Source organism: Bombina bombina, chromosome 4 (genome assembly GCF_027579735.1).
Source record: "Bombina bombina isolate aBomBom1 chromosome 4, aBomBom1.pri, whole genome shotgun sequence".
Classification (NCBI taxonomy): Eukaryota; Metazoa; Chordata; class Amphibia; order Anura; family Bombinatoridae; genus Bombina; species Bombina bombina.
In genome coordinates this window covers 1,148,462,296-1,148,486,559 of record NC_069502.1, presented here as the reverse complement: position 1 = coordinate 1,148,486,559, position 24,264 = coordinate 1,148,462,296, and positions in this window count along the sequence as shown.

Here is a 24,264-nt window from a genome sequence, read left to right as displayed (position 1 = left end):
CAATCTAAAGGAGAGGGAATGAACACAGAAGGTAAGGGAGAATGGAAATATGTCTGATATAAGGCAGAGTGAATTGAGAGTGAGTGATAACATAGGGAAAAAATGTGTTTGGTAACTGAGCAAAAGAGGTTTTGAAAAGTGTAAAAGAATGTGGTGAAATGTCAGTACAAAGGCTGTGAGTCTGAACTGGTTTCTCTAGTCTGGATTATTAGTGACAGCTGCACATAATTACTGTTAGAAGGTGTGTGTATATATTAAGGTAAACACTAGGGTGGGTTGGTGGTGGGAAGGGACTTGAGGGCTAGTGCGTGCAAATCTCTGTAGTCTGATATGCTTGTAGAATGGCTGCGCTGATGTGAGGTGTGAGGCTGTGGAAAGAGAAAGAAGGGTAAACATGCCTGGTGAGAATGTTTAGGGGGGAGGAGTGGTTTGAAGCACAGAGGGTGGGAGGAGAGGTTTGGAAACAAAGTTTGGAGAAAAAAGATTGAAATATTACAATGAGATTTAGAAATAATTCCATGATAGCCCAACAGAAATAAGAAATAATTGCACTCAGTGTCTTGATTGGAGAGAGACCAGCCAGGTGAGTTACCTTGTAAAAAAAAAAATTTCTTCAAATCTCTGTATTCTGATGATATGCTTGTAGAATGGCTGTGCTGATGTGAGGTGTGAGGCTTGTAAAATGTTTTTTCTTTCATGTAATTAGCAAGAGTCCATGAGCTAGTGACCTATGGGATATACATTCCTACCAGGAGGGGCAAAGTTTCCCAAACCTCAAAATGCCTATAAATACACCCCTCACCACACCCACAAATCAGTTTTACAAACTTTGCCTCCTATGGAGGTGGTGAAGTAAGTTTGTGCTAGATTCTACGTTGATATGCGCTCCGCAGCAGGTTGGAGCCCGGTTTTCCTCTCAGCGTGCAGTGAATGTCAGAGGGATGTGAAGAGAGTATTGCCTATTTGAATTCAATGATCTCCTTCTACGGGGTCTATTTCATAGGTTCTCTGTTATCGGTCGTAGAGATTCATCTCTTACCTCCCTTTTCAGATCGACGATATACTCTTATATATACCATTACCTCTACTGATTCTCGTTTCAGTACTGGTTTGGCTTTCTACTACATGTAGATGAGTGTCCTGGGGTAAGTAAGTCTTATTTTCTGTGACACTCTAAGCTATGGTTGGTCACTTTTGTATAAAGTTCTAAATATATGTATTCAAACATTTATTTGCCTTAACTCAGGATGTTCAACGTTCCTTATTTCAGACAGTCAGTTTCATATTTGGGATAATGCATTTGAATAAATCATTTTTTTCTTACCTTAAAATTTGACTTTGTTTCCTGTGGGCTGTTAGGCTCGCGGGGGCTGAAAATGCTTCATTTTATTGCGTCATTCTTGGCGCAGACTTTTTGGCGCAAAAAGTTTTTTTCTGTTTCCGGCGTCATACGTGCCGCCGGAAGTTGCGTCATTTTTGACGTTTTTTGCGCCAAAAGTGTCGGCGTTCCGGATGTGGCGTCATTTTTGGCGCCACATAATGTGGGCGTCTTTTTTGGCGCTAAAAAATATGGGCGTCATTTTTGTCTCCACATTATTTAAGTCTCATAATTTATTGCTTCTGGTTGCTAGAAGCTTGTTCACTGGCATTTTTTCCCATTCCTGAAACTGTCATTTAAGGAATTTGATTAATTTTGCTTTATATGTTGTTTTCTCTATTACATATTGCAAGATGTCCCAGATTGACACTGAGTTAGAAGATACTTCTGGAAAAACGCTGCCTGGTGCTGGATCTACCAAAGTTAAGTGTATCTGTTGTAAACTTGTGGTATCTGTTCCTCCAGCTGTTGTTTGTAATGAATGTCATGACAAACTTGTTAATGCAGATAATATTTCCTTTAGTAATGTTACATTACCTGTTGTGGTTCCATCAACATCTAATGCTCAGAGTGTTCCTGTTAACATAAGAGATTTTGTTTCTAAATCTATTAAGAAGGCTATGTCTGTTATTCCCCCTTCTAGTAAACGTAAAAGGTCTTTTAAAACTTCTCATTTTTCAGATGAATTTTTAAATGAACATCATCATTCTGATTCTGATAGTGGTTCCTCTGGTTCAGAGGATTCTGTTTCAGAGGTTGATGCTGATAAATCTTCATATTTATTCAAAATGGAATTTATTCGTTCTTTACTTAAAGAGGTCTTAATTGCATTAGAAATAGAGGATTCTGGTCCTCTTGATACTAAATCTAAACGTTTAAATAAGGTTTTTAAATCTCCTGTAATTATTCCAGAAGTTTTTCCTGTCCCTGATGCTATTTCTGAAGTAATCTCCAGGTAATGGAATAATTTGGGTAATTCTTTTACTCCTTCTAAACGTTTTAAGCAATTATATCCTGTGCCGTCTGACAGATTAGAATTTTGGGACAAAATCCCTAAAGTTGATGGGGCTGTCTCTACTCTTGCTAAACGTACTACTATTCCTACGGCAGATAGTACTTCCTTTAAGGATCCTTTAGATAGGAAGATTGAATCCTTTCTAAGAAAAGCTTACTTATGTTCAGGTAATCTTCTTAGACCTGCTATATCTTTAGCGGATGTGGCTGCAGCTTCAACTTTTTGGTTAGAAGCTTTAGCGCAACAAGTATCAGATCATAACTCTCATCGCATTGTTAATCTTCTTCAACATGCTAATAACTTTATTTGTGATGCCATCTTTGATATCATTAGAGTTGATGTCAGGTATATGTCTCTAGCTATTCTAGCTAGAAGAGCTTTATGGCTTAAAACTTGGAATGCTGATATGTCTTCTAAGTCAACTTTGCTTTCCCTTTCTTTCCAGGGTAATAAATTATTTGGTTCTCGGTTGGATTCTATTATCTCAACTGTTACTGGAGGGAAAGGAACTTTTTTACCACAAGATAGAAAATCTAAAGGTAAATTTAGGTCTAATAATCGTTTTCGTTCCTTTCGTCACAATAAGGAACAAAAGCCTGATCCTTCGCCCTAAGGAGCGGTATCAGTTTGGAAACCATCTCCAGTCTGGAATAAGTCCAAGCCTTTTAGAAAAACAAAACCAGCTCCCAAGTCCACATGAAGGTGCGGCCCTCATTCCAGCCCAGCTGGTAGGGGGGAGATTACGTTTTTTCAAACAAATTTGGATCAATTCAATTCACAATCTTTGGATTCAAAACATTGTTTCAGAAGGGTACAGAATTGGCTTCAAGATAAGGCCTCCTGCAAAGAGATTTTTTCTTTCCCGTGTCCCAGTAAATCCAGCAAAGGCTCAAGCATTTCTGAAATGTGTTTCAGATCTAGAGTTGGCTGGAGTAATTATGCCAGTTCCAGTTCTGGAACAGGTGCTGGGGTTTTTATTCAAATCTCTTCATTGTACCAAAGAAGGAGAATTCCTTCAGACCAGTTCTGGATCTAAAAATATTGAATCGTTATGTAAGGATACCAACATTCAAGATGGTAACTATAAGGACTATTCTGCCTTTTGTTCAGCAAGGGCATTATATGTCCACAATAGATTTACAGGATGCATATCTGCATATTCCGATTCATCCAGATCACTATCAGTTTCTGAGATTCTCTTTCCTAGACAAGCATTACCAGTTTGTGGCTCTGCCGTTTGGCCTAGCAACAGCTCCAAGGATTTTTACAAAGGTTCTCGGTGCCCTTCTGTCTGTAATCAGAGAACAGGGTATTGTGGTATTTCCTTATTTGGACGATATCTTGGTACTTGCTCAGTCTTCACATTTAGCAGAATCTCATACGAATCGACTTGTGTTGTTTCTTCAAGATCATGGTTGGAGGATCAATTTACTGAAAAGTTCATTAATTCCTCAGACAAGGGTTACCTTTTTAGGTTTCCAGATAGATTCAGTGTCCATGACTCTGTCTCTGACAGACAAGAGACGTCTAAAATTGATCTCAGCTTGTCGAAACCTTCAATCACAATCATTCCCTTCGGTAGCCTTATGCATGGAAATTCTAGGTCTTATGACTGCTGCATCGGATGCGATCCCCTTTGCTCGTTTTCACATGCGTCCTCTTCAGCTCTGTATGCTGAACCAGTGGTGCAGGGATTACACAAAGATATCTCAATTAATATCTTTAAAACCGACTGTACGACACTCTCTGACCTGGACTGTAATTTCAACAGATGCAAGTCTGACAGGTTGGGGAGCTGTTTGGGGGTCTCTGACAGCACAAGGGGTTTGGGAATCTCAGGAGGTGAGATTACCAATCAATATTTTGGAACTCCGTGCAATTTTCAGTGCTCTTCAGTTTTGGCCTCTTCTAAAGAGAGAATCGTTCATTTGTTTTCAGACAGACAATGTCACAACTGTGGCATACATCAATCATCAAGGAGGGTCTCACAGTCCTCTGGCCATGAAAGAAGTATCTCGAATTCTGGTATGGGCGGAATCCAGCTCCTGTCTAGTTTCTGCGGTTCATATCCCAGGTATAGACAATTGGGAAGCGGATTATATCAGTCGCCAAACATTACATCCGGGCGAATGGTCTCTTCACCCAGAGGTATTTCTTCAGATTGTTCAAATGTGGGGACTTCCAGAAATAGATCTGATGGCTTGTCATCTAAACAAGAAGCTTCCCAGGTATCTGTCCAGATCCAGGGATCCTCAAGCGGAAGCAGTGGATGCATTGTCACTTCCTTGGAAGTATCATCCTGCCTATATCTTTCCGCCTCTAGTTCTTCTTCCAAGAGTAATCTCCAAGATTCTGAAGGAATGCTCGTTTGTTCTGCTGGTAGCTCCAGCATGGCCTCACAGGTTTTGGTATGCGGATCTTGTCCGGATGGCCTCTTTCCAACCGTGGACTCTTCCGTTAAGACCAGACCTTCTGTCGCAAGGTCCTTTTTTCCATCAGGATCTCAAATCCTTAAATTTAAAGGTATGGAGATTGAACGCTTGATTCTTAGTCAAAGAGGTTTTCTCTGACTCTGTGATTAATACTATGTTACAGGCTCGTAAATCCGTATCTAGGGAGATATATTATAGAGTCTGGAAGACTTATATTTCTTGGTGTCTTTCTCATCATTTTTCCTGGCATTCTTTTAGAATTCCGAGAATTTTACAGTTCCTTCAGGATGGTTTGGATAAAGGTTTGTCTGCAAGTTCCTTGAAAGGACAAATCTCTGTTCTTTCTGTTCTTTTTCACAGAAAGATTGCTAATCTTCCTGATATTCATTGTTTTGTACAAGCTTTGGTTTGTATAAAACCTGTCATTAAGTCAATTTCTCCTCCTTGGAGTTTGAATTTGGTTCTGGGGGCTCTTCAAGCTCCTCCGTTTGAACCTATGCATTCATTGGACATTAAATTACTTTCTTGGAAAGTTTTGTTCCTTTTGGCCATCTCTTCTGCCAGAAGAGTTTCTGAATTATCTGCTCTTTCTTGTGAGTCTCCTTTTCTGATTTTTCATCAGGATAAGGCGGTGTTGCGAACTTCTTTTAAATTTTGACCTAAGGTTGTGAATTCTAACAACATTAGTAGAGAAATTGTGGTTCCTTCATTATGTCCTAATCCTAAGAATTCTAAGGAGAAATCTTTGCATTCTTTGGATGTGGTTAGAGCTTTGAAATATTATGTTGAAGCTACTAAGAATTTCCGAAAGACTTCTAGTCTATTTGTTATCTTTTCCGGTTCTAGGAAAGGTCAGAAGGCCTCTGCCATTTCTTTGGCATCTTGGTTGAAATCTTTAATTCATCATGCTTATGTCGAGTCGGGTAAAACTCCGCCTCAAAGGATTACAGCTCATTCTACTAGGTCAGTTTCTACTTCCTGGGCGTTTAGGAATGAAGCTTCGGTTGATCAGATTTGCAAAGCAGCAACTTGGTCTTCTTTGCATACTTTTACTAAATTCTACCATTTTGATGTGTTTTCTTCTTCTGAAGCAGTTTTTGGTAGAAAAGTACTTCAGGCAGCAGTTTCAGTTTGATTCTTCTGCTTATAATTTCATTTTTTTTCATTATAAGATTTAAACTTTAGTTTGGGTGTGGATTATTTTCAGTGGAATTGGCTGTCTTTATTTTATCCCTCCCTCTCTAGTGACTCTTGCGTGGAAGATCCACATCTTGGGTAGTCATTATCCCATACGTCACTAGCTCATGGACTCTTGCTAATTACATGAAAGAAAACATAATTTATGTAAGAACTTACCTGATAAATTCATTTCTTTCATATTAGCAAGAGTCCATGAGGCCCACCCTTTTTGTGGTGGTTATGATTTTTTTGTATAAAGCACAATTATTCCAATTCCTTATTTTTTATGCTTTCGCACTTTTTTCTTATCACCCCACTTCTTGGCTATGCGTTAAACTGATTTGTGGGTGTGGTGAGGGGTGTATTTATAGGCATTTTGAGGTTTGGGAAACTTTGCCCCTCCTGGTAGGAATGTATATCCCATACGTCACTAGCTCATGGACTCTTGCTAATATGAAAGAAATGAATTTATCAGGTAAGTTCTTACATAAATTATGTTTTTTTTTCAAATCTCTGTAGTCTGATGATATGCTTGTAGAATGGCTGTGCTGATGTGAGGCTGTGGAAAGAGAAAGAAGTAATCAGCTCTTTTACCTGTAAAAAAAAAAGACAATACCCCCCCACACATTACAACCCACCACCCACACACCCAACCCTATTCTAAAACCCACCCAATCCCCCCTTAATAAAACCTAACACTACCCCCTTGAAGATCACCCTACCTTGAGACATCTTCACCCAACCGGGCAGAAGTGGTCCTCCAGACGGTCCGAAGTCTTCATCCTATCCGGGCAGAAGAGGTCCTCCAGGCGGCCAGTAGTCTTCATCCAGGCGGCATCTTCTATCTTCATCCATCCAGAGCAGAGCGGGTCGATCTTCAAGACATCCCACGTGGAGCATCCTCTTCTTTCCGACGACTAACACTAAATGACGGTACCTTTAAGTGACGTCATCCAAGATGGCGTCCCTTCAATTTCGATTGGCTGATTCTATCAGCCAATTGGAATTAAGGTAGAAAAAATCATATTGGCTGATCCAATCAGCCAATAGGATTGAGCTTGCATTCTATTGGCTGTTCCAATCAGCCAATAGTATGCGAGCTCAATCCTATTGGCTGTTCTAATCAGCCAATAGGATTGAACTTCAATCCTATTGGCTGATTGGATCAGCCAATAGGATTTTTTCTACCTTAATTCCGATTGGCTGATAGAATTCTATCAGCCAATCGGAATTGAAGGGACGCCATCTTGGATGACGTCACTTAAAGGTACCATCATTTAGTGTTAGTCGTCGGAAAGAAGAGGATGCTCCGCGTCGGATGTCTTGAAGATGGACCTGCTATGCTCCGGATGGATGAAGATAGAAGATGCCGCCTGGATGAAGACTTCTGGCTGTCTGGAGGATCTCTTCTGCCCGGATAGGATGAAGACTTCGGACCGTCTGGAGGACCACTTCTGCCCGGTTGGGTGAAGATGTCTCAAGGTAGGGTGATCTTCAAGGGGGTAGTGTTAGGTTTTATTAAGGGGCGATTGGGTGGGTTTTAGAGTAGGGTTGGGTGTGTGGGTGGTGGGTTGTAATGTTGGGGGGGGTATTGTCTTTTTTTTACAGGTAAAAGAGCTGATTACTTTGGGGCAATGCCCCGCAAAAAGACCTTTTAAGGGCTATTTGTAATTTAGTATAGGGTAGGGATTTTTATTATTTTGGGGGGCTTTTTTATTTTATTAGGGGGATTAGATTAGGTGTAATTAGTTTAAAAAACTTATAATTTTTTCATCATTTTCTGTAATTTAGTGGGGGGGGGGGTTCGTAATTTAGTTTATTTAATTTAATTGAAATTAATTGTAGTTAATTTAGGTAATGTATTTAATTATAGTGTAGTGTTAGGTATAATTGTAACTTAGGTTAGGATTTATTTTACAGGTATATTTGTATTTATTTTAACTAGGAAGTTATTAAATAGTTAATAACTATTTAATAACTATTGTACCAAGTTAAAATAAAAACAAAGTTGCCTGTAAAATAAAAATAAATCCTAAGCTAGCTACAATGTAACTATTAGTTATATTGTAGCTAGCTTAGGGTTTATTTTATAGGTAAGTATTTAGTTTTAAATAGGAATAATTTATTTAATAATAGTAATATTATTTAGATTTATTTAAATTAAATTTAAGTTAGGGAGTTAGGGTTAGGGTTAGACTTAGGTTTAGGGTTTAATAACTTTATTATAGTTGCGGCGATGTTGGGGGCGACAGATTAGGGGTTCATAAGTATAATGTAGGTGGCGGCGGTGTCCGGAGCGGCAGATTAGGGGTTAATAATATAATGTAAGTTGCGGCGATGTCGGGGCGGCAGATTAGGGGTTAATAAGTGTAAGATTAGGGGTGTTTAGACTCGGGGTTCATGTTAGGGTGTTAGGTGTATACATAACTTTTGTTTCCCCATAGGAATCAATGGGGCTGCGTTAGGAGCTGAACGCTGCTTTTTTGCAGGTGTTAGACTTTTTTTCAGCCGAATCAGCCCCATTGATTCCTATGGGGAAATCGTGCACGAGCACGTTTTGCCAGCTTACCGATACCGTAAGCAGCGCTGGTATTGAGGTGAGATGTGGAGCTAAATTCTGCTCTACGCTCACTTTTTTGCGGCTAACGCCGGGTCTCTAAAGACCCGTAATACCAGCATTGTCTGTGGTGAGCGGTGAGGGAAAACTGTGCGTTTGCACCGCACACCATTAATGACAAAAACTCGTAATCTCGTTAGTTATTACTGGTTCTTAGCCTGACACTGAATAATAAGGTTACATAATTGCATAATTTAGCCAATTAGTTGTAAGTAAGGATAGGGAGTCGCTTTTCAGTATGACTATTTACAGGGCAACCTTATTGCATTGAGCCATATGGAAGTGCAGTATTAATTTAGATACCTGAGTATGAATAATTATAATAAATCTTATATTTACAATTATAGAGTTTTACAAAGTAGGTAAATTTCAACTGTATCTAGCTGTATAAAATTTCTGAATAATTGTCAGTAGGATAAATCCATATCAATTAGAGAGAAATGTATTCTACTAGGCACTAATGAACTGTCTTATTATTACTCCCAATAATTGATAAGATCATACGTTGAGTTTAGACCTGATGGATGTCTTGTTTTTAATGTGAAAATCCAGAAGATCTCATGTTTTGCAAGCAACTTATCTCTGTCTCCCCCTCTAGGAGGTCTTAGGACTTTTTCTATACATGTCCAACGGAATGTGTCTGAATTTTTTCCATGTTTATCTGCAAAGTGCTGTACCAGGGGGGTACTCGCATTCCCCACCCTGATACTTGAGAGATGTTCCCTGATTCTCGGCCTGACCTCATGTGTAGTGAGACCCACGTACTGTTTGGTGCAATTAATGCAGGTAATAAGATATATTGTATAAGTTGACCTGCAGTTCAGACACATGTTTTTTAGAAAAACCTGTCCTGTAGTCATTGAGCTAAACTGGCTTCCTGTCTCAAACTTCTCGCAGGCTACACAGTCCCTGTTGTGACACTTAAACATCCCCTTCTGCGTAAGCCAGGACAATTCCTGAACATTTTCTACAGGAAGTCTGGTAGGAGACACAATGTTTCCTATTGTTTTATTATGCTGATACATGAACCGGCATGATTTGGTTGATAGATCTGCCAGATCTTCGTCCGCTTTAAGCATAGAGAAATGTTTTTTATTTATGCCACAAATCTGCGGATATTGATCAGAGTGGTCTGTTATAAAATAAAGACCATCTTGTGTATTCTTATTCACCTTGTTCCTTGGTTTGGGGCATAGTAAATTCTTCCTATCAATTTTTCTAACCTCCTCTAGAGTCATATTGATAGAATTTTTACAGTAGCCCCTGGTGTACAATCTTTTGGTCAATTGTTCAGCCTCTGTTTCGAATTGTACTAGCTCTGAGCAGTTGCCTTTTAGGGGAATGAATTGTCCCTTTAGGATGCCTTTAAATACACTCTTTGGGTGTCAGCTCTTTGCATCCAACAACGTATTGCCCGAGATGGGCTTTCTATATGCCGTAGTATGTATTTTCTCACCGCTAACTCCCGAGAGTGTTACATCAAGGTAGTTGATGCTTGTAGAACTGGACTCAAAAGTGAAACTTAGTCCTAAGTCATTGTCATTCAGATAGTCTATGAAAGAAGGTAATTCACTCTGCTTTCCCTTCCATATAAATAGAAGGTCATCAATGAACCTTCTATAAAAAACTATTTTTGAGTCGATGAGGCTCCCACCTCCATAGATGTGGTCCTGCTCCCACCACCCCATGAATAGGTTGGCATAAGAGGGGGCAAACTTCTCCCCCATCGCAGTCCCACAAATCTGGAGGTAGAACACCCCCTCAAAGTAGTTATGTGACAGTAGAAACTCTGCTACTCGGATCACATATTCACAGAAATCAGGGTCATCTCCATGGTACTTGTTCAAAAAATACGTTAAGTTTTGTAAGCCTTTAGCGTGGGGGATGGAGGAGTAAAGTGATCTAACGTCCACCGTAAGCCAAACATATCCCTCTCTCCACTCTATGTTCTCCAATAGTTTTAGGATGTGCATGGTGTCTTTCACATAGCTCCACAGTTCGGATACCATTGGTTGCAAAACTTGATCCAACCACTCCGAAGTGTGTTCTAAAAGGGAGCCAATGCCACTAACTATAGGTCTACCAACCACATTCTCCAAAGACTTGTGGACTTTTGGTAGATGATTAAAGATCGGGGTCGTTTTTTTTTTAAAGTCATGTCACTCCACAAGCATTGAAGTCTGCAGAAATAGTCAATTTGTACATTCAGGCAACACTAATATATTTAGGTTAAGTGATATACAGGGCACAGTACAATATTACACTGGGAATATAGGTGCACGGTTTGGTATAATGTTATGTTTCCTGTGGGACAGAAAATAGTTAACATGTAAATGATGTAATTAACTATTGTCCTATAGGAGTAATTTACTCTCTTTTAAAAGGCGGGGATATCACCTACGCAAATCAGCAGCTTTGATAACGGCAATACGCCAAAACATGTCAGCTGTATGAGCTGACTCCTACTAGGACAATACCACCACTGTTTTTGTTGTTTCACTACCAGATTTGGATTAATAAAGATTTTTGTTTTACTTTTTACCGGTGCTCCGCTACTTCTTTGTTTGTTTAGTGATGTGGGAGGCCAGAGGTTTAGGGGTTAATAAGTGTATGTAAGCTGCGGCGACGTTGGGGGCAGCAGATTAGGGGTTAAAAATATTTAACTAGTGTTTGCGATGCGGGAGTGTGGCGGTTTAGGGGTTAATATGTTTATTATAGTGGCGGCAATGTCCGGAGTGGCAGATTAGGGGTTAATCATTTTATTTTAGTGTTTGCGATGCAGGAGAGCCTCAGTTTATTAGTTAATAGGTAGTTTATGGGTGTTAGTGTACTTTGTAACACTTTAGTTATGAGTTTTATGCTACAGCTTTGTAGCGTAAAACCCATAACTACTGACTTTAGATGGCGGTAAGAATCTTGTCGGTATAGGCTGTACCGCTCACTTTTTGGCCTCCCAGGCAAAACTCGTAATACCTGCGCTATGGAAGTCCCATTGAAAAAGGACTTTTTGAAAGGTGCAGTAGTTACGTTGTGTGACGGCCAAAAAAGTGTGCGGTACAGCCATACCTACAAGACTCGTAATAGCAGCGGTAGTGAAAAAGCAGCGTTATGAGCCATAACGCAAAACTTGTAATCTAGCCGAAAGTTTGTAATAAATAAAATACCCAGGGGAAATGAGACACACTATTTAATGGCGGATGTGTGAGAAATGACATCATTAACACGGAAGCCCTGCTTGAGTGAAATGCGTGTGGGTTTTCTGACCTGGAGGAGTCCCGCTTGTGCCAGTGAGCCCTGGTAGAAGTTCAGGATACTGGTCCCGATTATCTAAAGCTCTCCACTCAGACGAGATGATCTAACAAGTCTCATCAATACAGCGAGGTCCCTCAAAAAAATGTAGAAACTTACATTTTACCTTGAAAGATGCTTATCTCACTATGCAAAATAAGGTAAAAAAAATACCCCAAATTTTGTGTGATTTCTCCATGCCGGTGATCAATGGGCCCACTTTAAATTAGGGCCTGATTCTCTAAAGCTTTCTAGTTTGACGAGATTCTATATATAGCCTTGTCAGAATTATGAGGCCCCTTAGGGATTATTTTAAAAACAATTTTTACCTTAGGAACTGTGCATCTCATTAAGGGCAGCTCACTAATATTTCTTAAAAGGATGTGAAACCCAAAAATGTTCTTTTGTGATTCAGACAGAACATAACATTTTTAAAAAGTTTCACATTTACTTGTATTATCAAATTTGTTTTGTTCCCATGGTATTCTGTGTTAAAGAGATTATAGCGGAGCCCTTCACACCCACATGTGCCCTTCAATAAACTTCAAAAGCAAAACTCTGGTAACCTTAATCTTATTACTCTTGCATCTAAAGCCACCACCCCCTTTACTTGTGCACTATGGAACTCTCACTCTGTTTGCAACAAGCTCACTTCTATCCATGACCTCTTTATCTCAAACTCTCTCAATCTTCTGGCTCTCACAGAAACCTACCATTTTGGTAGCCCTCCTTTGCACAGATTCAAGTTTGTTAATATCCTTCTGAAGGTCATATCTTCAACAAACTTGAATCTATGCAAAGGAGGGCTACCAAAATGGTACATGGTCTAAAAAATAAAACTAACCAGGATAGGCTCAATGACCTAAATATGTATAGCTTAGAGGAGAGAAGGGAAAGAGGTAATATGATAGCAACTTTCAAGTACGTTAAAGGGCTTAGTAAAACTGAGGCTGTGGGTATTTTACATAAAATGGAAAATTCAAGAACAAGGGGTCATGATCTTAAACTAAAGGGTAGTAGATTCAGGAGTAATTTGAGGAAGCACTTTTTTACAGAAAGAGTGATTGATTTATGGAATAAACTTCCTCAAGAGGTAGTAGCAACAAACACTGTGGGGGACTTTAAAAATGCATGGGACAAGCATATGGCTATCCTACAAACTAGATACGTTTATACTGTTAGGTAATATCGGGCAAACTTGCTGGGCCTATGGCTCTTATCTGCCATCAATATCTATGTTTCTATGTTTAAACCTGGCTCTCTCCTTCAGACACAGCTTCCTCTGCCGCACTGTCACATGTCGGTCTTCACTTCAGCCACACTCCTAGGTCTGATAATAGACAAGGAGGTGGTGTTGGTATTTTACTTTCCTCTCATTGCACCTTTCAACAAATACAGCCCTTCTCTTACCTCACATTTTCTTCATTCAAAACACACATGATTCGCTTATTTTCTACACTTTTCTCCGCCCATCCCCACCTCCCACTACAGCTTCTCTCCCAGCTCAAGATTTTGCCAGCTACTTCAACAACAAAATCGACTCCATCAGAAATGAAATCGGCTTGCAACATACTACCGTCTCCCCCTACCAAAAGCTCACAATCATCCAAAACCCACATAGCCAAAAATGTAGCTCTTTTGCCCCTGTTACAGAGGAAGAAGTTTCTGCCCTTATACTATCCTCTCACCTCACTACCTGTCCCCTCGACCCCATGCCCTCACAGCTACTCCCTCTCTTCTACCCTTACCCATATACTCACACACATCTTCAATCTCTCCCTCAGCACTGGTATATTTCCCTCATCTCTTAGACATGCACTGGTCACATCTATCCTCAAATAACCTTCTTTCGATCCAACCTCCCCATCCAATGACTGCCCTATTTCCCTACTCCCTCTTGCCTTAAAGCTTCTTGAAAAGTTAGTATATGCAAGTCTATTCCATTTCCTTACATAAAACTTCCTCCTTGACCCACTGCAATCTGGATTTGGCCCCCCTACACTCCACAGAGACAGCAATTGTTAAGGTTACCAACGACCTATTTACAGCAAAATCAAAAGACCACCTCTACATATCCTCCTTGATCTGTCTGCAGCCTTTGATACTGTCGACCACCCTCTTTTGCTCCAAACCCTCCATTCCTTCGGCATCTGCAACCAGTTGCGACTCTAGGAATAATATATGGGGGGGCACATAAGATACCATAGTAAAAACTGGGGTGGCACTAATCATTTTCACCAAACAGACGCATACACATATACACACACCGCACACACTCACACAGCACAAACAGATTAAGTCATACTCAAAACACTCAATCAGAAGCATCTATTGTAATGCTAAAGACAGACGGCTAGATTACGAGTTTTGCATTATGAGCGACTCGGTGCTAACTTGCAAGTTATTGTCACTGCTCACCTCCCTATAGCGCTGCTATTACAGGTTTTCATAAACCCGGCGTTAGCAGGCAATATGTGAGCGATGAGCAAAATTGAGCTCCATACTGCACTCCAATACCAGCGCTGCTTTGAGCTGGTTTTACGTGCTCGTGCATGATTTCCCCATAGACATCAATGGGAAGAGCCGGCTGAAAAAAAGCCTAACACCTGCAATAAAGGAGCGTAAAGCTCCGTAATGCAGCCCCATTGATTCCTATGGGGGAAACAAAATTTATGTTTACACCTAACACCCTAACATAAACCTCGAGTCTAAACACCCCTAATCTGCTGCCCCTGACATTGGCGACACCTACATTACACTTATTAACCCCTAATCTGCCGCCCCCGACATTGCCGACACCTACATTACACTTATTAACCCCTAATCTGCCGCCCCCGACATCGCTGACACCTACCTACATTTATTAACCCCTAATCTGCCGCCCCTAACATCGCCGCCACCTACATTACAGTTATTAACCCCTAATCTGCCGTCCCCAATGTCGCCGTCACCTACCTACACTTATTAACCCCTAATCTGCCGACCCTAACATTGCCGTCACCTACCTACACTTATTAACCCCTAATCTGCCGCCCCTAACATCGCTGCCACCTACCTACACTTATTAACCCCTAATATGCTGCCCCCAATGTTGTTGCTACCTACCTACACTTATTAACCCCTAATCTGCCGCCCCAACATCAACGCCACCTACCTACATTTATTAACCCCTTATCTGCTGCCCCTATGTAGTTGCTACCTACCTACACTTATTAACCCCTAATCTGCCGCCCCCAACGTTGCCGCCACTATACTAAAGTTATAAACCCCTAAACCTAACCCTAAGTCTAACCCTAACAGTAATGCCTCTAACTTTAATATAATTAAAATAAATCTAAATAAAAATTAATATCATTAACTAAATAATTCCTATTTAAAACTAAATACCTATAAAATAAACCCTAAGCTAGCTACAATATAACTAATAGTTACATTGTAGCTATCTTCGCTTTTATTTTTATTTCACAGCTAAGTTTGTATTTATTTTAACTAGGTAGACTAGTTAGTAAATAGTTATTAACTATTTACTAGCTACCTAGTTAAAATAAATACCAAGTTACCTGTAAAATAAAACCTAACCTGAGTTACACTAACACCTAACCTTGCACTACAATTAAGTAAATTACATTAATTAAATACAATTAACTAAATTACAAAAAAAACCCACTAAATTACACAAAATAAAAACAAAATTATCAAATATTTTAACTAATTACACCTAATCTAATAGCCCTATCAAAATAAAAAAGCCCCCCAAAAATAAAAAAGAACCTAGCCTAAACTAAACTGCCAATAGCCCTTAAAAGGGCCTTTTGCAGGGCATTGCCCCAAAGAAATCAGCTCTTTTACGTGTAAAAAAAAAAATACAAACAACCCCCCAACAGTAAAACCCACCACCCACACAACCAAACCCCCCAAATAAAATCCTATCTAAAAAACCTAAGCTCCCCATTGCCCTGAAAAGGGCATTTGGATGGGCATTGCCCTTAAAAGGGCTGATAGAATTCTATCAATCAGCCAATAGAATGCAAGCTCAATTAATCAATCAGCCAATCAGAATTCAAGGGATGCCATCTTGGATGACGTCCCTTAAAGGGACCTTCATTCTTTGTTAGCTGTCGGAAGAAGAGGATGCTCCGCTCCGGATGTCTTGAAGATGGAGCCGCTACGCACCGGATGGATGAAGATAGAAGATGCCGTCTGGATGAAGACTTCTGCTGACTTGGATGAAGACTTCGGCCTGCTTGGATGAAGACTTCTGCCGGCTTCACTGAGGACTGCTGCTGCTTCGTTGAGGATGGATGCCCGGTCTTCAAAAACTGTAAGTGGATCTTCAGGGGTTAGTGTTAGGATTTTTTAAGGGTTTATTGGGTGGGTTTTATTTTTAGCTTAGGGTTTGGGCAAGGAAAAAAAGCTTAATGCCCTTTTAAGGGCAATGCCCATCTAAATGCCCTTTTCAGGGCAATGGGGAGCTTAGGGTTTTAGATAGGATTTTATTTGAGGGGTTTGGTTGTGTGGGTGGTGGGTTTTACTGTTGGGGGGTTGTTTGTATTTTTTTTTACAGGTAAAAGAGCTGATTTCTTTGGGGCAATGCCCCGCAAAAGGCCCTTTTAAGGGCTATTGGCAGTTTAGTTTAGGCTAGGGTTTTTATTTTATTTTGGGGGGGCTTTTTTATTTTGATAGGGCTATTAGATTAGGTGTAATTAGTTAAAATATTTGATAATTTCTTTTTTATTTTGTGTAATTTAGTGTTTTTTTTTGTAAATTAGTTAATTGTATTTAATTAATGTAATTTATTTAATTGTAGTGTAAGGCTAGGTGTTAGTGTAACTCAGGTTAGGTTTTATTTTACAGGTAAATTTGTATTTATTTTAGCTAGGTAGCTAGTAAATAGTTAATAAATACAATGTAACTATTAGTTATATTGTAGCTAGCTTAGGGTTTATTTTACAGTGAAGTATTAAGTTTTAAATAGGAATTATTTAGGTATTAATTGTAATTTTTATTTAGATTTATTTTAATTATGTTAAAGTTAGTGGGTGTTAAGGTTAGGGTTAGACTTAGGGTTAGGTTTAGGGGTTTGTAACTTTAGTATAGTGGGGGCAGCAGATTAGGGGTTAATAACAGTAATGTAGGTTGCGGCGATGTTAGGGACAGCAGATTAGTGGTTAATAATATTTAACTAGTGTTTGCGATGCGGGAGTACGGCGGTTTAGGGGTTAATATGTTTATTATAGTGGCGGCGATGTCCGGAGCGACAGATTAGGGGTTAATAATTGTATTTTAGTGTTTGCGATGCAGGAGGGCCTCAGTTTAGGGGTTAATAGGTAGTTTATGGCTGTTAGTTACCTGCGTTCTGCTGCTGTGCCCCCCCCCCACGGGTACTACTATACACACACACACATTTATGCACACACATTCATACACACATATTTACACACATACATACACATCACTCTGATCCACCTTTCCCAGTAACCTATATACAGACATATAACAATACCATTCTTTCTCCCTCACACACATAGCCCACTCCCCTGATAGATCCCTCTTGTTTATAGAAGTCTAGGGAGAGAGGACTTAATTAATTTGTGCAAATTATTTCTGATTCTGTAGAATGGTATTTTTATTTATCATTAAATTGTGTATACATAATGATAATGCTTTGGGATTTGTATATACAAAACCTAAAACAACAATAGGACTATATAGGCTGATAGTACCTGTAAGTAATACCTCATTGTAATTTAAAAATTAATAAGTAAGGCTTTTTTTTAATTATCATTATGTGATTAAATACTTTGCATTTGTATGTTTACCAGAGCACACAGAAAATACTTTACTGCATTTACGTGAGGAGCAACGTATGGGCTTTGGTAAAGAAGTTGAAATAATATTTACTATATATATATATATATATATAATATAGGTATATACTATATGTATTGAAAAAATAATTGCAATATCCCTCAAGAGATCCACATGCATCAATTATACTTATCTACACTTTTATACATACAGGATATGTAGTGGAAGAGTACCTTATATCTTTAATATATATTTTAATATACAAATTTCCCTCAAAGAAAGAAGGAAAAAAGTAAAATATTTAAAGGACTCTTATCATGTGCCATGTCTTAATAATCTACTCACACACTTGTAATTACAGGGAATTGTACAAATAAAACATAACTTTTACTAAAAATAAGTTACAAGCTCTTTTAACTTATGTTTAGTAAAAGTTAAGTTTAATTTGTACAATTCCTGTAATTACCTGTGTGTGAGTAGATAATCAGAAATAGTTTCTGGAAGAACTCAGTAAAATTAGGGGATTTATTAGATTTCCAATATTTGTATGCATCCCTGAATAGTAGAGTTTTTAGGGAGTGCTTGAAGCTGTTAAAACTAGGGGAGAGTCTTATGGAGCGAGGCAGGGAATTCCACAAGATGGGGGCCAGTCTGGAGAAGTCCTGTAAACGGGAAAGTGAGGAAGTAACAAGAGAGGAGGAGAGGAGGAGATCCTGAGCTGATCGAAGGGGACGGGAGGGAGAGTATCTAGAGACAAGTTCTGAGATGTAGGGAGGAGCAGTGCAGTTGAGAGCTTTATATGTCAGGGTGAGGATTTTATGTTTAATCCTAGAGGCAAGAGGAAGCCAGTGAAGGGATTGGCAGAGAGGTGCAGCAGATGAAGAGCGACGAGTAAGGAAGATGAGCCTGGCAGAGGCATTCATAATGGATTGTAAAGGAGCTATGCGGCAGCTAGGTAGACCAGAGAGGACGGAATTGCAGTAGTCGAGGCGGGAAAGGATGAGAGAGTGGATTAAAATCTTGGTTGTATCTTGTGTAAGGAAATGTCTAATTTTAGCAATGTTTTTAAGGTGGAAGCGGCAGGCTTTAGCCAAGGACTGGATGTGAGGAGTGAAGGAAAGATCTGAGTCAAGTGTGACCCCAAGACATCGGGCGAGCGGGGTAGGGGTAATGATGGAATTATCAACAGTTATAGAAATTTTGGGGGTGGAGACATTGGAAGAAGGGGGAAAAATAAGGAGTTCAGTTTTGGAGAGATTTAGCTTAAGGTAGTGAGAGGACATCCAAGATGAGATGTGAGAAAGACAGTTAGTGACACGGGTTAGTAAGGAAGGAGGTAGGTCTGGTGCAGAGAGGTAGATTTGGGTGTCATCGGCATACAAATGGTATTGAAACCCATGGGACTTTATTAAGGAACCTAGTGACGACGTGTAGATTGAGAAGAGAAGGGGACCAAGGACAGAGCCTTGAGGTACCCCAACAGAAAGTGGTAACGGGGCAGAGGATGCTCCGGAGAAGGCTACACTAAATGTACGGTTAGTCAGATAGGAAGAGAACCATGAGAGAGCTGTGTCACAGATGCCGAAGGATTGGAGGGTTTGGAGCAGAAGAGGGCGGTCAACAGTGTCAAAGGCTGCACACAGGTCAAGGAGGATAAGCAGAGAGAAGTGGCCTTTGGATTTTGATGTAAGTAGGTCATTTGTAACCTTGACAATTGCTGTCTCTGTAGAGTGATGGGAATGAAATCCAGATTGCAGTGGGTCAAGAAGAGAGTTTAGTGTAAGGAAATGGGATAGACGTGCGTAAACTAGCTTTTTGAGGAGCTTTGAGGCAAGAGGGAGTAGGGAAATAGGGCGGTAACTGGAAGGGGAGGTTGGATCAAGGGAAGGTTTTTTGAGGATAGGTGTGACCAGTGCATGTTTTAGAGATGAGGGAAATATACCAGTGCTGAGGGAGAGGTTGAAAATGTGTGTGAGTATGGGGGTGAGGGTAGAAGAGAGGGAGGGGAGTAGCTGTGAGGGGATGGGGTCGAGGGGACAGGTAGTGAAGTGGGAGGACAGTATAAGGGCAGAAACTTCATCCTCATTAACAGGGGCAAAAGAGCTGCATTTTTGGATATTTGGGTTTTGGGTGATCGTGAGCTTTTGAGGGGGTGGGAGATTGGAAGTATGTTGAGAGCTGATTTCACTTCTGATGGAGTCAATTTTGTTGTTGAAGTGGCTTGCAAAATCTTGAGCTGAGAGAGAGGTTGTGTTTGGAGGTGGGGGTGGGCGGAGAAGAGTGTTGAACGTGTTGAACAGACGTTTAGGGTTAGAGGAAAGAGTAGCGATGAGATTAGAAAAATATTGTTGCTTATAAAGATTAAGGGCAGAATAGTAGGAGTTCAGGATGAACTTGTAGTGAAGAAAGTCAGCTGAACTCCGAGATTTCCTCCAATGTCGCTCAGCAGTACGGGAGCATCTGCATAGGTATCGTGTCAGAGGAGTATGCCAGGGCTGAGGATGAGAGTGTGGTTTCTGAGCTAAGGTTGGAGGGGCCAGAGTGTCAATGACCGATGTAAGGGTGGAATTATACTGGCAGATAGATTGGTCAGGGCAGGAAAAGGAGGTGATGGATGAGAGGAGAGGTTTGAGAGAGCTAGCGAGCTGATGCAGATCTAGTGACTTAGTGCTTCTGTGAAGTTTGGTGTGAGGGGTAGAGGGAGGGGGAGTTGTAGGTAGGGAAGTGATGTTACAAGTTAGGAGATGATGGTCAGAGAGAGGAAAAGGGGAGTTTGTTAAATTTGAAAGATCAAGGGAATGACCATCTTTGTGAGTGGGAGAGTCAGTCCATTGTGACAGGCCGAAAGAGGAAGTCAGTTGAAGAAGTTGTATTGCAGAGGAGGCATTGGGATTGTCAAGAGGGATGTTAAAGTCACCAAGAATGAGGGCAGGGGTGTCCGAGGAAAGGAAATAAGGAAGCCAGGCAGCAAAGTGATCTAAAAATTGAGTTGGGGAGCCAGGGGGGCGGTATATGACTGCAACACGTATAGAGAGGGGAGAGAATAACCGAATCATGTGTGCTTCAAATGAAGAAAATGTGAGTGAAGAGAAGGGCTGTATTTGTTGGAAGGTGCAACAAGAGGAAAATAAAATACCGACACCACCTCCTTGTCTATTGCCAGACCTAGGAGTGTGGCTGAAATGGAGACCCCCATGTGACAATGCAGCAGTGGATGCTGTGTCTGAAGCAGAGAGCCAGGTTTCTGTAAGAGCCAGAAGGTTAAGAGAGTGGGAGCTAAAGAGATCATGGATAGAAGTGAGCTTGTTGCAAACAGAGCGAGAGTTCCAGAGTGCACAAGTGAAGGGGGAGGGGTTTTTAGATGTAAGAGGAATGCGATTAAGGTTACCAGAGTTGGGGGCGGAGCCAACTGTGGAGCTGAGCAGACGCAGGTACTAAGAGCTCCTTATCTAATAACTCTCCAAAGACCACTATATAGCCCTAAAAGAACATCTCATATGATACATGGGATGTAAGATTACATATTGGACATTGCTGACCATCTTTGGGAATAGCTAGCAGAAGGACACAAACAGGACCAGAGAGGTGCCGACGGCAGAGGCATAGCGATACCCCTGATTCTGTGAAGGGTCTTCCTCTCTCACCGTCTCTCCCGGAGCCTATTACACTCAGCTTCTGGACCCTCTCCTAAGGCTTACCTCTAGAAGGCAGATCTGACCACCCACCCAGCCGAGAAGATGGACTTCCTAGTCTTAGACGCACTAACCGTGCTGGGACTCCGCATGGATACCCAGTTCAACATACTCTCTCAATGTCTGTCTCTTGACCGGGAGGACTTACCTAACATGTCAGAGGGGGATCTCAACAACTCACCTTCTTCGGGAACCCACCCCCTCCGACACGACAAGATGGCAGACATTACCGGTCGAGGCCATTTCGCATTACCCCAGCAGCCTGACGTCACTCCTGACTATGCCGCCACTCGCCCGGCTCTTGCCTCAAGGCGGCCGGTCGAGGCGGGAGCCAAAGAAGACGTATCTGCACATCACCTTCTTGAATATAGCCCTCCTGTTCCTAGCTCTCTGACAACTACGGATCTTCACTTGGTCACGAGGAGCACCGACATCATTCAGAGAGATTGGCGCCTAGATGGAGAAATGAGATCAAGTCCCCGGTTCACGACCCAGCTCTACAGATATCTCAATATGTCTAAGCCAGAATCCCTACTGAGTAATGTGCAATCTGGATCGCATAGCAAGATCGCTCTGAGGGATTCGGATTCCCTCGCTGGGCTACAGATGACTAGCCTTAATAACTATGTAAGCATGAGTCTAATTGCCGATCTGAACTACAGGGCCTCCCATGACCCTCAGGCTAAATTCCCTAATACAGAGCGGTTACATGCCCAAAGGTTCTGGGGTGGGCTGACTTTCAATAACATTTGCTGACACAGACCCGTGTAGCTTCATTTGATACCGGACTGGTTCTTTTATTTTGTTATCTTATGTTCAATATTTACAATTGTCCTGTTAATTCAGTTGATAACTGAGCATATATTTTAATTAGAGTGGGCATATTATGGCTCTGACAGGTAAACTTCTGTTGCTCAGTCCCTTTTATCTTTTTTCTTTTTTTCCCAAGTCACCATTATGTTACCGCTGATGGTTATGAATCCTATGTAACTCTTTATCACTATATTATAACTGTCACATGATTTGTTTGCATATATATGGTCCCAAATGCCCAGGTGCCCACTAGTCTATTAAGTCATGCATGGATACAGGGCTTTTGTTAAATTTAAGTCCTCTTTGTAATCTCCCCTAAGTTCTCATTTCACCTCAGACTTTTGGCCCCTTTATGTCCCAATGGTACTAACTATAGTGAAGTTATGTATAGTAATTTTGGGTAACAACCTACAGTCCTTATATCATGCTATATTATACCTGCTCTCCCATGGCTCAAATATGAAGGCCTCAAATCGTTTGAGACTGTCTAGATATGTTATGAGATATACTCTACCTTAGGTCTATATTTCTTTGCATACTCAATTCTAATTAAATGGTCCTCTAAATCATTTGAAATATGTGGGTGATTAAACTTCTAGCCCTAGTTAAGCCATCCTAGAGGACTGCATGACAAGGCCTTCTAGACTTAGCATTTTTTTTTTTTTTTTTATATATAGGCTAATATTTATTTTAAACACAGAGCATAAACACGCCGCCATTACTAACATGATTCTAGCCTGCTCAAAGATGTATCATCACATTTTTAGAAGAATAGTCTGGTCTAATTCTAGGATGAAGTATGTATCATCACTTATGTCATAAGGGTTTCTAACGATATCTCTCTTGGTTTTCAAATCTATCTCTGTTGGATTTATATGTTTGAGTTCTGTATTTGTTCATTTCCCTATGTATACTTAATTTAGTTATATGAAGTGACTCCAATTTGATATACCAAGAATTGTGTAACAGAACATGCCTTTTTGACATACCCATCTACTTTATATGAGCTATAATCATCCTGATCTGTCAAGATTACTAGTTAAGGGATATACACATGACATATTCGTCAGTTATTAATTCTCGGGTATCTAGGACGAAAATATCAGTTCATACCCAGGATTGAGACGTATTAATGAAGTATGGTCTGTTTACCTCAGCTCTTATACCCCATGAGTAACATACCCTAGCGGAGACTATTATTATAGGTGACTATTACATTAGCCCAAGTCTTATACTACATCCTCACATCATTGTAGCCACTCCCTGGCGATATGGGACTCTATAGACAGACCCCCTTATCATGCTAACTACTCTTAGCCTTCGTTTTCATAAGATTTTATATATCTCTTTAATGCCGAAAGTAGATGTAATAGACCCAATTTACATACTTACCTAAGTTTAGCTCATACAATTTAATATCTAAGCCCACCCGACAGCCCTAATATAGTTGGCTTCACCCTCCTCCTCTTTCCCACCTTTCCTCATCCCCCTCCCTATCTCCCCCATAACTCAAGTGGCTCTTGCCCACTGCAACACCCTTTCTTCTCCATTCCCTACGACCCATCTGTGGTCACTGCAAAAGCCAACTCTCCACAACATGATAGTTCCAATAGGAAATTATAGTTTATTTTTTTCTTTTTACAGCTGTGGGGACCATGTTTCACTACACAAAATGTAAAACGAAGTTACATCTTAGTTTGTTCAAACCCTCCTTTTACACTTCACTAGACATGGCATGCGATCCCATGAGCTATAGCTTGTCTTTTAATATAGTTATTGTTATTTTGATTATCTTTAAGATCTCTAGCATTAATGTATCAACTTACTGTTCAGATTTGTTATCCTTACCCGGGCTAAATGGATAATTTACATGTCACAATATTGTATGTCATGTCTTGATGTTAATGTTGTTAATGGGCAAACCTTGTATCGTAGTTTATCTTTCCATGAAACTTCAATAAAAATTTATTAAAAAAAAAAAAAAAAAAGGTTACCAGAGTTTAGTTTATGAAGTCTATTGAAAGGCACACAAGGATGTGAAA